General features: G+C 43.0%; 1 pseudogene; it reads right to left on the reverse strand.

Annotated features, from left to right (window-relative positions):
* Positions 1–8,859: 8,859 nt before the first annotated feature.
* On the reverse strand, positions 8,860–8,970 carry LOC136752029 (uncharacterized; annotated as a pseudogene).
* Between the last annotated feature and the right edge of the window lie 3,405 nt (positions 8,971–12,375).

A 12,375-nucleotide genomic window follows, 5' to 3' on the forward strand; every position in this document is an offset into this window, starting at 1 on the left:
AGTTCCACAATGAAGAGTTTTTGAAATCCCCAGATATAAGATCCCTAAATACAAGGTGTAGGTAAGAAATGAAGTATTGATCAGTTCAATCTGGCTTTGGGAACAGTTCTGAACATGTACCGGTGTAGATTGGACTTCAATAGGAGGAAGTGACACAATAAAGACATATATGAGCCGTGCAGGCGGACAGTCTTAGTGCCCACACAGGCTCTTCATTGGGGAAATCATTGACTGAACACATTTTTTTGAAAATTTGTTTTCCTGAGGTATCTGGGAATCATTATTGAAATCAATTAAAATGCATATTTTCTAAAAATATATTTTATTAGGAAAAAATCTTAATCTGTTTACTCAAATAATGGAGCGACATATGTGTATAAATAGTAATAATACATGTCAATAAATATAACTTGAATTGTCTAGTGTAGCGTTATGTTGGGTGTATTTTGATAAGAGCATTTGGGCTCTGAGCTGAAGCACTGATCTAAAGAAGACCTCTCCCCTCCCAAAGTTATCAGATTTCCTTAGCTCATCAGCTTGGAACTGGTTTGAATCAAAGTGACAGTTTTGGGGAGGATGGCACCGAGAAGAGGCCAAATAGGTTGGAATCCTGCTATGAAATGTCTGGAGAAAGGGGCCTGTAGGTGATAAAAACTCTTTGAAGTGGACGAGATCCGAAATCCCGAGATAGAGCTACGAACCCGGGCCAACCGGCATTTCCAAGTGATGGCATGAATTGACATCAGTCATAAATCAAGCCCCCCTCCAATAGGACACTGGGGGCTGAAACCGAAATCCAATCTCAAGAACTCAAGAACCAATCATCTATTGATCTGACAGACTATAAGGAACAGAGCACAGTCTCTCTCTCTCTCTCTCTCTCTCTCTCACCTGAACCAGAAACTCGCTGCCACAGCTCAACCTGTAGCTCTGTTGCCAGAACTGGAACCAGAAACCAACCAAGTCTTTGCCGGCAACAGAAGAGTTAAACTGGGAGAAGGAGATTGAGCCGTATGAAGAATTCTTTTAAAGGACTTTATTAAATAAAGAACTTTACAGACTGCGCTGACCGCCTGTGCCCACCTGATCAGTGGAGTTTTACAGCTGGACAATTGACTAAGTCGACTGTATACGAAAGTGTCAGTCATTTAAATAGTTATTTGAGTCTTAAGAAACTTGACCCTTGGAACAAACAGGGCCCTGCTTTCCTCAAAGACTTTGTCTTCAAGTAATTATGGTGGAAACCCTGCTTACAACGAAGATTTTGTGCACAACCTTGGAGCCTTCAAACCAGTGGAAATCTGTTTGGAAAAGACTCTACATTCGCGAAACCCCAACTTCCAGGTGCATCGACTGAGTGAAAGTTCTTGGACAAAGCCGAACCGGACTGCCTTTGTTCCAACCCACACGGACCTCGTGCCGTGTGCTGTTATCTGAGCCCGAAGCCAGAGAGCCCTCTCTGCGACGAAGTTCAGATAAGTTTAACAGTTTGGAGTTCATGATTCATGACATTTGAGAAATCAATTATAAATGTTAATCTGTGATTCATAACTCTAGAATGTGTAATATCATTTAGTTTTCTTAAATATAAATGTGTGTTGCATTAAACTGTTTTGTTGATAATTTTAGAAATAAAATCTGTCAACGCCGTGAAATATCTTCTCATTCCTGTTTAACTGTTTAGTCTGAAATTGACACAAGTTAATAGACATTAGATTATTGGTGGCCCTGCCTATCCTTAATCATTGAATGATAATCAGTTAAGGGAAATTGTGGTAACAAGTAATGATAGGATCTTTCTCGGCACTTAAACGTGAATGAGACTGATATATATATAACGAGAAGTTACCTGACATAAATACTATCCTGCGTAGTTATTTAATGTCTGACTAACAATACTAATGAGAGACTCACCTTCGTCTTACTAACCGGTATTGTAGTCAATGTGTTTATAACCTTTTTTGTTTAACGATTTGTGTTATCATATGCGATCCCATGGTCTTTGATTTAGTCACGGAAGTGATTTGTCTTTGATTTGTTGATATAGAGTTGAATTTTAATTAGTTTTTCCCTTTTGTATAATTAGTGTAGTGCTACATTTAGTCTTTGTTTTTGAATAAATTTGACAATTTAAATCTTTGGAATTGGTGTCTGTGTCCAATTATTACAGAAATTGAGTTCTACAAGATTCCAGGATTTGTGATAAGGTGATACTATAAATTCACTTCTTAAATTGAAATTTATAAGTGTACCTTACGCTACACTAGTAAGAAATTAGGAAAGGAGAAAGAACAGCTGTTAGGATACAGAGTGATGTTTTCAGAGGGGGCGTTGGGGCAGTGAAAGTGTCTGTGAGGTCAGCTCCCCACTGAGAGAGATAAGAGCACCAAGCAACATTGTCAACCGACAGTAATGTTTTGGGAAATCGAGAATAGTTACATTACTAATGCTAATAATACTGATGTTGATACAGATGAATAGAAAAATAACTACTATTATCTGTCTTCACAGGAACCAGCAACAATGAATTTCCCTCACATTTAGTCCACAGGTTCCCTACTCACATGCCATGACACATCAGTGCATAGTCTCCCCTCTCACATTGGCCTCCGCTCTAAGTGCTGCAGCCCATAATCCGTCCTCATGGCCACTGATGCCAGTGTGTGTGGACGGACAGGAGGGAGGGGGATGGTGGAAACATACGATGCTTACCATACTCTGGTAAAAGTAATAAACCAACTAACTCTGCTGATTCCAATTGACAACAGGAGGGTGGCGATGTCCAGGAATAGACGGACAGATTATTAACAATGCATTTCTGATTGATTTCAGGTGCTGAAAAATAACAATTTTATCTTTGAGGAAAAGGCCTGAAGAAACAATATGGAAATAGATTGGGAAGAAACATGAATAGTCATACAACTCCAACCTCTTTTAAATCTAAGCACAAGGATACAGAGTCTGGTGGGACTATGGGCATTTCATGAACTATCCTTTCCATAGTTTATTAGAGTGACTACTGGATTGAAAGAATTGTGCTGTTTGGATGTGTGACTGAAGTGTGAAATGATATGTGATGTTTCAATGTGATGTAAGTGGATACACACTGAATAATGCTACTATGGTGTATTGTATTATTGTATATTGGAATTGAGTGAAAAACTAGTTCTAAAAAAATGTATGTGATAACAAAGCCAATGCTTTGTAATGAACGAATAATACATATTTGCTCTAGTAAAAAAAAAAAGGTTATATTGCATAATAAGTCTATTGGGCGATAGAATTGGCTTTAGAGCAGTGCCAATTTGGTTCTAACTATTGGGAAATATAACTATTTACTTCTCCCGGTTTTGTATTCCTATTTTGCAAAACCGTTTCTAGGTGCTCAAGTCTATCTGAATCAAAAGTCCCATCTTCTGGAAACCTTAACTTTTAACTTTCTGTCACCTATTGTCCAGTCAAACCACTTGTGCACATCATACATCTGATATGTGTACCTTTGGGTGGCGGGTCACCCGTTTTACTGGAGCCGTTACCACGCATTTTCTATGTAACGTTTTGTACACAACTACCAAGACATACAAGCACAAAATAATAACAAAATGACAGGGGAAAAAACAAAAAAAAGTAAAAAGAAATAAAAATATAACAAAACAAAACACAAATTAAAATAAATCCTATATACGAATAATAACAAACATGTTTTTCAATATGTTTGCATTTATATAACTTGTATATAACTTAATGACGTTTCTTCATTTACCATTTATGGTTCTACAAAACACGTGATTTTATATTATCACCGGCATATCAGATATTAAACAATTAATTAGCGGTCTTTTTTTTTTTTTTTTTTTTTCTAATTGTAGGTCAAACCTACCCTGCAGTTTTACAGACACACTTTTGTCTACGGGAACCCAAACAGGAAGACACAGTCCTGTTTCTTCACAAACAAGAAAACACAGTCAAGTCTATGGTAACACTAAGAAACTTTGTTTCTTAACAAGCAAGAAAACATTTCCTGCCTCAAGTAATTGATATAAGGCAAGCAACAACGTTTAATAAAATATAGATTGCGTTACCTGATCGTCAGAGGGCCAGGCGAGCAGACAAGTGAAAGCAAAGCACCGCAGTAGGGAATTTTTCAAAATTGTTCCTTTACCTTTTTCTATTTTGCTGGCGCAGTTTTGCTGGTCACTGGTCTGGCCATTCCAGTCCTCTCTGTCAGGGTTAGCAATCCCATTCTCGTCGCTATGTAATGTGGAACAAAAACCATCTTCAATCAGGTTGGAACGTTCGTTGCAATGCCTTTAATACACGCAGCATGGAGAGGAACAGTGAATCAAGAAGATCCCAAAGTTGCTCTGCCTTCATTTAAAAGTCAGAGGCTTTTATACATAAAAACAAAGATCTAGTTACAATCACAATGTCATTACTATATTATCTTAGAGAGTTAGCTAAGCAGAATATATATCAGAGTTCATAGGTCAACACATGGATTAGGGGGCAGGCACTTCAATCATACTGTTTGACAATATCTCCAAGGTCCTCATCGTAAATAACGAACACAAAACAAGCTACCTTCTGGCATGTCCTCCTGGCTTGACCTTATCTTTCTTAAGTAAACAAGATAGTAGAATTGATATGAGGGAAAGAATTCTTACTTTCCTTCCACAGTGCCCAACACCTACCAGTATGTCCTTTTAGTATGTCACAAAGGTTCCCTAATTCGTTTTACAAATGTTCCCTGTATGTTATGAATGTTCCCTAAGCATGTGACGAATGTTCCCTAGTTTATGTTACAGATGTGCCCTAGCACTTCTATCTCTCAATTCAGAGCATTTGTATTGGATGGGAACGTGGATGAGTTTGTACCATTCTTGGGAGGCTCTGCCTTGTTGGGGCGGAGCTGTGATCCAGGTGAACAGCAGATCGGGCATAAGTGGGCATGTGGGCGGAGAAGGAGGAAGACCGGTCAAGCAAATAAGCTTGCTAAGGTACGCAGCAGCAGCAAACAGCCCCCCCATCCAGCCAGCCAGGCAGTCTGGCTGGCAGTGACTGAGTGGTTGACAGACGGCAAGCAACGGAATGCACGTGCTCTGTGATGTCATAGCAGTCAGCTCAGAGAGAGGTTCGTGATGTCATCGCTGAGCTGGCTGGCTCTGTGTGTCTTGCTGGCTGTGTGTGTTGAACCGTCTTAGAAATAAGTGGAGAAGTCGCGGAGATAAAGCAAACAGTACTTTAATCGAGCCGCTCGGAAGCCCCACGTCAGTAATAATTCCTTCAGTGAGACTTAATGTTTACAAACATGAGTATAACTTTACTGGAAAAATGACATAACATCTTATGGCCATTCATCCAATCAGCAGATACAGGTCCGGGTCCGTTTTACGATCTGTCCTCCCGTGAAGAGGTGATGGATCCAAAGCGGATGTCCGTCTTTGATGTGCACTAGGAAGATGCGATCCCACGGTCATCATTTACCTATTGTCAATCGCTCTTTAACAAAAACAATTCCTCCCTATCTGGAGAAATGATTAAGTCATAAACAAATTCACAGCAGACATCTGTAGGCTATTTCGGCACTGTGTAATCTTTCATTACTGACAGGAGTTTCTAACAAACCAACCTTGTTGACCCTTTACTTGTCCTGCTAAATCTAATCTGCTCAGTCTGTAAACAAAACTACTTCTAATGCTAGTATTAATATAAAACATTATATAATTATCACAAAACACTTTCTTCAATGTCCTATACAGAGTCTTCAAAAGCTATCAGACTTTAGCAGCTGGTGTTTGAACACACATACGAGTATACAGCATTTTCTGCAGCTTCGCAAGACCTAATTTTAAACGTTGTTGATAAATTAGATAATTAGTGAGGACCCTCTATTTGCATTTCTTCCTCCATAAATGCTAAAATAAAGTTTTACTGACATTTAATTGACCCTACCACTGCATAGGACACATCTGTAACATGAACGCTACTGAATGGCACATATATTGAAAACTACAGAGAATTGAGACAAATCCAATTTACCCTTCATAAATAATCTTAAAACTTTTCCAAACAAGGCAAAACCCACTTGAAATACGTTCATTCACATTTTTGGTAAACAAAAAGAGAGATTGTTACATATGTTCCCTATGATGCATCTACAGAGCGAGAGACAGAGACAGAGAGAGAGACAGAGACTAACACAGCCACCCACTCACACACACATACACACACACACACACTCTATCTCTCTCTCTCTGTCTCTCACACACACATACATACACACAGCCAGCAAGACACACAGAGCCATCCAGCTCAGCGTTGACATCACATGACAAACCTTTCTCTTAAGCTGACTGCTATGACATCACAGAGCACGTGCATTCCGTTGCTTGCTGTCTGTCAACCACTCAGTCACTGCCAGCCAGACTGCCTGGCTGGCTGGATGGTGGGGCTGTTTGCTGCTGCTGCGTACCTTAGCAAGCTTATTTGCTTGACCGGCCTTCCTCCTCCTCTACCCACATGCCCACCTATGCCCGATCTGCTGTTCACCTGGATCACAGCAAAACCCCAACAAGGCAGAGCCTCCCAAGAATGGTACAAACTCATCCACGTTCCCCTTGATGAAGAGGAACCCGAGTCCAAGACGCTTCCGGCCAACTATACATATTTGTGTGTATTAAAGATCACATTTTATTACATTTTGTATTCCTGTACTTTATTACATCTTATTGTGATTTATAATTGTATTGTTTCTTTTCCATATATATGTTTGTATGTATGTATGTATGTATGTATGTATGTATGTATAAATGTATGTTTGAATGTCCAATTGCTTTGACAATACAAATGCACTGAATTGAGAGAGAGAGACAGAGAGAGAGACAGAGACAGAGACAGACAGACACAGAAGACAGACAAAAAGGCACTAACACAGCCACCCACCCACCCACTCTCACACACACACACACACACTCTCTCTCTCTCTCTCTCTCTCTCTCTCTCTCTCTCTCTCTCTGCATGCTGGGAGTTCATAGGGGAAGTCAGTGGTGGTGGGAGGTTTGTTTGGAGAGAGTGTGTGTGTGTGTGTTTTTACTACTCTTTTTCTTTCCTTTTCTTGTTTTTTTATAGATACTTTTAATCGTTTGTTGGTTTTAAACGATTCGGGTTTAGGGGGTTGTTTTTCGATTTAGATCAGCATGGCGTTGCGGGCGGGGAGACCCCCCCCCTTCATTTAATTACGAAACGCTGACCTGAAAGCATGGGCTTATACTCGTGTCCCAGGAGTAGGTGTCGGTAGAGGACTGTGTGATGGAGATCGGAAGGAAGGTCGGCTTCCAGAACATCGTCTCTGCGGCTCGAATGAATAAGGGCATTGTGGTTTTCCTGAATTCTGAGGCGCTGGTGAAGGATGTGATGGAGGAGGGGGTCACAGTGAAGGGGACCTTCCTGCCCACGCTCCCTCTGGCCACCCCGGCTGTAAAGGTGGTTACTTCCAATGTGCCCCCCTTCCTGAGCAACGATCTCCTGGCGGGGGATCTGAGTCGCTATGGCCGGCTCACCTGCGCCATTAGGAGGGTGCTGCTGGGCTGCAGCGCCCCGGAGCTGAAACACGTCCTCTCTTACCGCAGACAGGGTTTCATGGTGCTGGCGGACGGCGCCGATGAGTTAAGCCTGTCTCTGAAGTTTAAGATCGAGGGGTTAGTGTACGTGGTGTTCGTGTCAACTGATACCATGAGGTGTTTGAGGTGCGGGGCGCAGGGGCACATCAGTCGCTCTTGCCCTCAGGGAGAGTCTCCGGCGGCCGGGCGAGAGGAAGGTGAGGAGCAGGCAGGGCCGTCTGGTGTCGGCTCTGCCGTCCGGGGGAGCAATGAGGGGGAGGCGGTGGCAAACGCTACTGGCCTCGGTGGGGACAGAGTAGGGGAGCCTAGTGGGGAAGCTGCTAGCAGTGAGAATGCAGAGCAGCCACGGGCTCAGTTAGCCGAGGAGGGAGCTGCTGTTGCTGCTGATGCGGCCGCCACCAAGACTGAACACTTAGCCAGTGATGATGGGTTTAAAGTGCCCAGGAAAAGACAGCAGAAGCAGTCTGCCCCGTTTTCTGAGGCCGTTGATACAGTTGTCTAAAAAGGCGAATATTGCGAGGACGGCTGGAGAGGAGGATCCCGGAGACGGTGTGGGGGCTGTGGTGCGGCGGGACTCGCAGTCAGGGGAGTCTGTCTGGGGGAACCTGCCGTCTCAACCCAAGGTGGCCGACCGGCTGCGGCGCCGGGAGTCTGAGTGCAGTGCTGCGGCTGTGGAGAGCGCAGACTCGGACAGCGCTGCTGAGGGGGACATCGCTGACTCCCAGGGCGAGCCCGTCTCCACTGACACTGCGGGATACAGTGCTAAAAGCAATAAGGATTTTTTATGAGAGACCAAGGGGAAGAGGAACATAGTTTTAGAAAACTTCTTCCCTTATGCAAAGCAGTTCCTGGCATCTGCACAAGTGATCCTGCAGGATGTGGCACTCGCGGAGTTTAGTGAGCCGGAGTGCTACAGGTTAAAGAAGTGGAAAGAGTGTTGTCAGGACTGCTTTGCAATCTAAAGATGATGGTTAATAGTATGTATTTTTATGTCTCAATTTTTATTTGTACAAGAGACGCTCACAGACAGTGTGAATGAGTGTGAGTGGCAGCGGGAGTGGAAAGGAGAGAGTGTGTTTAGCCAAGGGTCTAGTGTGAGTGGGGGAGTGAGGTTTTTATTTTCACACACTTTTAAAATGGATTATTTTAAGAAAACAGAGTTTGTTGGTGGAAGATTGTTGATGGTAAAGGCATCAATGCCCACCTATGCCCGATCTGCTGTTCACCTGGATCACAGCTCCGCCCCAACAAGGCAGAGCCTCCCAAGAATGGTACAAACTCATTCACGTTCTCCTCCATGGAAAGCTTTAGCAAAAGGCAAAAGCGTTATAATGAAGAGGAACCCGAGTCCAAGACGCTTCCGACCAGCCATACATATTTGTGTGTATTAAAGATCACATTTTATTACATTTTGTTGTTCTGTACTATATTAAATCTTATTATGATTTATAATGATATTGTTTATTGCTTTGACAATACAAATGCACTGAATTGAGAGAGAGAGATAGAGAGAGAGAGAGAGAGAGAGAAGTGCTAGGGCACATCTGTAACATAAACTAGGGAACATTCGTCACATGCTTAGGGAACATTCATAACATACAGGGAACATTTGTAAAACGAATTAGGGAACCTTTGTGACATACTAAAAGGACATACTGGTAAGATGTTGGGCACATTTGAAACAACAAAAATGGCATTTGGTTATTTATTAGGGACATTAATACCAGTCTGTGCAAATAACTATGCATATTCCACTGTTTGCTGCAGATTGAGTGAGGGGGTCAATATGTTTGATTCAGAACTAACCACTGCTTCCTCAATTTTGTTTTAAACATAATTTAAAAGAAAAGTGGGCTATACATTGGTCTGGAAAAATGCAGCAATGGTCCCTAAAGCAAATCTTTTAGTTTTTTGACAGAATTCCTTAAACCCATTTTCTGTAAAATATGTTATCAACTTGCATTAATATATCATCCAAACTACAATCATACTAATAATGAAAATGTTCATATTATTATATTCTAATGGTTCTAGTCTATTGTGTATTGTATTTATTATCAGGCCCTTCTCTTATGTTTTAGAGTTATTATTATTATTCCGTAAAATACACGGATTAAATTAAGTATTTTAACCACAAAGTATTGGCTACAGTTATGATGCCTACTTCACTGTTCATATGCACACAGTTTCTGAGGTCTGGACCACTGCACAGTAGTCCCTGGAGTTGTAGTCCAGAGCACTGCAAAATTCGTGCTGAAGTGATCTGGATCACCACACAATGGCCGAAGGACCACTGCAAACTTGGATTTCAATGTTTTTGTGTAATCCATGTTGCAATAGCACCTACCATGTTCCTTTGTGGTGAGCTGGTTAATTCTGTTCTTTAACATTAAAGAGAAAAATTAACATGAATAAACTTACTGTTGAAGATTATTATTTTATTATTTTTATTTCTTGGCAGACGCCCTTATCCAGGGCGACTTACAACATAAGTGCAAAAATACAGAGAAGTACATGGCATCAATCATTACAAATTCAACTTAGTTAAAAAATATCGCAATTCAAAATACATTTTAAAAATTCCAATTACAATTTACACAAGTACAAGTAACAATTCTATATATCAATTATATTCATAACCCTAACCCTAACACTAACCCTAACTTTAAGTTACAAATGTTCCCTAAACACTTATTTTGCAGGATCAATAAAAAACTGTCAGGATTTTTTAAACTTTTACTGACACACTTAGTTAATAGCAAAGTGTTATAACTTTTCCAAAAATAAGAATCTGTATATATTTAATTGTTTTGACATTGTTAAGATTTAATGCATCTTTCACATAGGGAACATTTGTTACATGATAGGAAAAACATACAAATGATGTAACTTTGAAAATATTCAATATTACAGCATACAGTATAATCAACACAGAACTGTGTCTATACTGAAAAGCTGTTGACATTTGAAAAGTGACAGAGGTTTGAATTTGAAACTATCAATTCATAAAAGATACAATGAGCAGGAGCAGGAGCTGTGCGATCCATTACCCAGAGCACCTGAAGAACGCTCAGGCCAGGAAGAGTCTCAGACAACACATACTGAAGGACAACCCAGAGACTCTCAGAGCCGACTTCTCTCAGACTGGAGAGCAGCAAGTCACCAGCAACCTGGTCTTCTACACCGAGCACACCGACGCCTGGCACGCTGCCATCTGTCAACTGTACAGGCACATTAAAAATAGAGGCATCAGTAAAGGAAGGCAGGTGTCAATCAGTGAGGAGGACGACCCAGACACCACCATGCTGACAATCAATCTGTACCACACTGGAACAGTCTTAATACAGGGCAGCGAGGGCAGCCTGGGCACCTTTGAAAATCAGTTCCACTCACTGAAAACGCTGGCTGACAGAGAGAAAAAGGAGAGACGTGTCCAAAAGAGCACAGACGCAGCCACACAGGAGGAGAGTCCAGCCCCACACTGCCCTGCCAACGGAGGGGAGAGCGCCGCGCCAGAGAACAGCGAGGAATCCACACGCAGCCCAGCGCAGGACACCCCTCAGACACCGACACAGTGTCCCAGCTGAGGGAGAACATGTCCCTGCTGGAGGTGGAGCTGATGGAGCTAAAAGAGCTGGTGCTGGCCAAGCTCACAACCTCCAACACCACAGAGCAGCTAACAGACCAGCTCAACAGAGTCCAACACGAGCACAAGGTCACAGTGAGGGAGCTGAGGGAAGAGGTGAGGGAGCTGCAGCAGGACAGGGAGGCCATGAGGAGGAAGCTGACGGCCCTGAGAGAGGAACTGCAACGTAGAGACAAGATAGTGCAGAGCCTGAAGGAGAAGCTATACAAATTCACTGCCCACAACAACTAGCCCTCAAGAAACCCAGCAGTGCACAATGTGCAGAGCCCTCCCACCCCAATGACATCCAGACATACTGACTCTCACACAACACACCACTCACACACTGCACCCAACACACACACACAACCTGACCCGAACACACAGAGTGCACCCAGCACACACACACACCCCTGAGCCCGACATACACACATACCCTGACTCAGACACACACACTGCACCCAGCACACACACACACCCTGAGCCCGAAACCACTCACAAAACCTGCGCACCACACACACAGGCCGAACCAAACACAGATGAGACCCCCTCACGCAGAAAGACTACCAGGAAGAATAACACTGAAGTAGCCCTGCTGATAGACTCAAATGGCAAACTCATAAATGAGAGGCGGCTCTTCCCTGATGGCAAGATCTCCAAGTTCTGGTGTCCGACCACAGAGAGGGCCATTCAGCAGCTGTCCGAGGAGAGCCTCGGCTCCCCCAGCCATATTATTATACACACAGGCACAAACGATCTGAGGACCCAGCAGGACAAGGTGGCCAGCTCCATCAGAAGAGTGGCGGAGATGGCCACCCAGACCTTCCCCCACGCCAAAATCATCATGTCCACCCTGCTGCCCAGGAAGGACTTCCACCCCAACACCATCCACATGATCAACGCTGAGATCTCTCGGGGATGTGCTCTGATTCCAAATGTGCACCTGGCACACCACCCCACTCTTGGGGCCCACAGCTTGTTTGACCACGTCCATCTCCACTAACAAGCAGTGAGCGTCTTCGCAAAGACACTCAAAGACATCGCTCTGGGCCGAAACCCAGCCCGCCCCCCACATGGTCACAGAAGGTTCTCCTGCACCCACACCACCCAGAACAACCCCGAGCCAATCAG

The sequence above is a fragment of the Amia ocellicauda genome, chromosome 6, assembly GCF_036373705.1.
Source record: "Amia ocellicauda isolate fAmiCal2 chromosome 6, fAmiCal2.hap1, whole genome shotgun sequence".
Taxonomy (NCBI): domain Eukaryota; kingdom Metazoa; phylum Chordata; class Actinopteri; order Amiiformes; family Amiidae; genus Amia; species Amia ocellicauda.